General features: G+C 47.4%; 1 non-coding gene across 1 annotated transcript; it reads left to right on the top strand.

Annotated features, from left to right (window-relative positions):
- The first annotated feature begins 493 nt into the window (after positions 1 to 493).
- LOC135277266 (U6 spliceosomal RNA) lies at positions 494 to 600 on the top strand. Its single transcript, XR_010344884.1, has one exon. It is a non-coding gene; the product is annotated as a U6 spliceosomal RNA (small nuclear RNA).
- Positions 601 to 3731: the final 3131 nt, after the last annotated feature.

Below are 3731 nucleotides of genomic sequence, written 5' to 3'. Positions count from 1 at the left end.
TTCGAGGTCCCGAGTCGAACTCCCATGGGGACCCCACGGGCACCACGGCCCCTCGTTCCAAAAATGCACTCGCGCCACGCAGACGCGGCTTGGTAATTTCGGAGGCGCTGTCCCATCCCGGCGGAGCGTTCCAGTAGGCCCCGGGCTCTGATCCCTCCGCGCCTATCCGGCCGCCGCGGAAAGACGCGCAGGCAGCATGCAACACGTGACGGACCGTGACCGCCACTAGGCGCGCGCAGAATTTGGGCGGGCGGGAGGCGGACCTATTTCCCATGGTTCCTTCATATTTGCATATAGGAGGCAAAAGTGTTAGAGGGACAATTACGATTAATTTCGCCATAAACACAAAGCTATTGGCACAAAATATGTGATGTAAAAAGTTATGATTTTTCAAGAAGTTTGTGATTTAAAAATGGGCCACTACATACTCACCATAACTGAAAAGTCTTTTGATTTCCCGACTTTATGTACTTTCTAAAACAGTTTTAACCGCGTGCTCGCTTCGGCAGCACATATACTAAAATTGGAACGATACAGAGAAGATTAGCATGGCCCCTGCGCAAGGATGACACGCAAATTCGTGAAGCGTTCCATATTTTTGCACCAAATTGGATTTTGCTTTTGTTTGTTACACCAGGTTTATGCTCCGGTACACGGTTTACCACTGAAGTCACCTTTCATCTACAGATTATACCTTTTGTTTGACACAGAAAATTTAGTAAGTCCTAGGAGACGGAATAGGAGGCAGTGGGGCCTGGGCAGATTCATCTCTGCGGTGCATTTTGCATCTGGCCCTAGGGCCCCAGTTTGAGATCTTTTCCATCTTGCCTCTGCTTCCCTCTGCACAATCCTGAGTATTGCAGTAACTTACACCTAAGGAAATTTCGTCTTGCCAAAGTTGATCCATTTCAGGTCCAAAAACATAACAGGACCTACTGCAACGATAAACATTAGAGGAACTTGCAATGAGACTGACCGAATCCTTTGAGGAAAAAAAAAAAAAAAAGCTACCACTTAATGAGCGTCTACCATATGTCAAGGGCTTCACCAATATTTCATTAAAATATTCCTGACCAAATAAATAAATAATAAAAGAAAAGGGGGAGGCCGGGCGCTGTGGATCACGGCTGTAATCCCGCCCAGGCGGGCGGCTCACCTGTGATCGGGAGTTCGAGACCAGTCTGACCAACATGGAGAAACCCTGTTTCTACTAATAATACAAAAATTAGCCGGGCGTGGTAGCGGGAGCCTATAGTCCCAGGTACTCTGGAGGCTGAGGCAGGAGAATCGCTAGAACGCGAGAGGCGGAGGTTGCGGTGAGCCAAGATCGTGCCATCCATTGCACTCCAGCCTGAGCAACAACAGCAAAACTCCGTCTCAAAAAAAAAAAAGAAGAAGAAGAAGAAAAGGGGAAGGGGGCAGAAAAATAAAATAATGTTTAAAAAATTCCTAACAGCTTCACCCTGTGGATTTTACTGTCATCATTTTATATCAATCACTGAGAGGTAAAGCCTGATAAGACTTACAGTGGCGCAGACCCTGAAAAGATCGGGACCCAGCCCCCAGGTAACTGAATTGCAAAAACACAGTTCCATAAGGTAGGGCGGAAACAAAGTCCAAGCACATTCAGATTTCCTTTGATGACTTAGTCAATGTTTTCTGAAGTATCTTTCCAAAGAAGAATGGTGCATCTCCTTTGCTAGTGCTTCAGCATGCACGTAGTCCATTTCGTGGGCCCTGCGGCCACCAGGACCCCAGTCGATTTGCCTCGAGCAGCTGCACAGCTCCTAGCCTCCAGGCGCGCCGCAGGAGGGCGGTGGTCAGGCTGGCAGCCCCGGAGTCATCCTAGGGTAGCGGCGGGTACTCTGCGAGTGGGCGCTGGGAGCTGCCCGGCAGCGTTCCATTCAGGACCCATTCCTTTTCTCTTCAGTGGAGGTGAAATGAGCCTTTCCAGGTAACAGCCGAGAATAGGCGACTGCGGGACATCTCTGCCTCTTCTTTGGCTCAGGGCCTTCCATATAGGTGTTACAGGACAATCTTTGGTGGCTGGATTTCTATTCTTCCCCTAGAGATACCTGGTTCTTTGGAGGCCACTTGGGCAATTGGGTGAGTAGTTTCAAATGTCTCTGTAGGAATGCCAAACAAGAAAACGACCAAGGTCGGTGTGGCTCCCTTTCCTTCAGCATGGACAATTCAGTGTGTGTGAAAGGGGGTGTTATAGGGAGTAAAATAGAATCCAAGAGTGAAGGATGAAGAACTTGGCCCAAAAAGGACTGTTCAGATTGTTCTAAAGAAACTGGCCGTGTGCAGTGGTTATGCCTGTAATCCTAGCACTTTGAAAGACTGAGGTGGGTGGAACACGAGGTCAGAAGTTTGAGACCAGCCTGGCCAACATGGTGAAACCCCCGTCAAGAAAGAAAGAAAGAAAAAGAAAGAAGGGAAAGAAACTTGCCTTAGAACAGAAATTAGGAAAGACACAGGCAATTCCTAGTCCCAGGAAATCCAGAAACCTGGCTATTTCCCTTGCTCTGCACTAACCAGCTGAGGGAACTTGGGCAGTCCTCTTTGAACACATACAGTAATGAGAGCATTGGCTTGCAGGATGCCTTTCCAACCTGCGTGCTTGTAGAGTCTTATGAATGTGTCTCCAGAAAGCTCAGTAGTCCGGGCTTGAAAAAGCACTGGTTCATCCTCCTTTCTGTGCCCCTGGAGGAGAGGAGGGTGATGGACTGGGGTCCATTTCAGGGTTCTTTAAAAGCATTCCTGGCTTGAGTCTCAGGAAAGTGAACTCAGAGTTGTAATCTTAGCACAAACACCAATACAATAGCAGTTCTTGTATGCCAGGAGCTGTTCTCAGTGCTTTACATGTATTAACAGAAAACAGTTCTACTGTTAATTTCCCTATGTTATAGATAAGGAAGCTGAGGCACAGAGAGATTCAACAACTTGCCGTGTCACTCATCAATGGCAGAGCAGCATTGAGACCTCAGTAAATCTGGCTCCAGAGTCTGTGCTCTTAACAAAACATCTGAGGATAGAGAGGGGAGATGAGGCTGTTTAGAATTCAAGGGAAGAGCATGCAGATCCAGTTCTGCCTTTATTGGTGTTGTGAATTCAAGGCAGGAGTCACATGTTTGCAATGGATCAAGGCTTTAGAGCAGGGTAGCTAGGAATGGGTGGACCTGTGTGACAGTGACCTGGAAAAATATGACGGAATGAAGGAGTATCCTCTTTAAAACATAGTTGGAACAGGAAGAAATTTTTCCTATTCTTGGTTAACAATCACTTACCTGACACCTGCTCCCAAAACTAATCCTATTGATGAAGGATCTTTCTGAGCAGTAAGCCTGTGTTTAATTAACCTTATGCAAATGAGCTTAATTGCTTCTCAGTGGCTGTTGTCCAGAAGCACCTAGGGATTCCTTCCCTCAGATATTTTCAGCACCTAGATGAACTGCAAAGTTAGAAGCCATTTATCTAGACGTGTTGTGTGCCTGTGGAGTCCGGGGCCTTGTGTTGAAGATTGCAAGAGAGAGAGCAAGGTGTGACCCCTGCTGTCCACGTACTTTCGCTCTTAGGGCAACAGACACTTACAACCAAGGATAACAAAGGGAGGTGAGTGCCCTGCTAGCCTCATGAGCCGAATGCCACTAGAACAGAGTCACCTGAGTTCCAGGAGTTGAGGGGTCTTCTAAGTGATACTTTTGCACACAGGTCATGCTGATTTGCAG

This window comes from Aotus nancymaae, unplaced genomic scaffold (assembly GCF_030222135.1).
Source record: "Aotus nancymaae isolate 86718 unplaced genomic scaffold, 86718_ANA_hifiasm-v0.15.2.pri h1tg000003l, whole genome shotgun sequence".
Lineage (NCBI taxonomy): Eukaryota > Metazoa > Chordata > Mammalia > Primates > Aotidae > Aotus > Aotus nancymaae.
The sequence above is the reverse complement of the archived record's forward strand: the minus strand, read 5'-3'. Positions and strand labels throughout refer to the sequence as shown.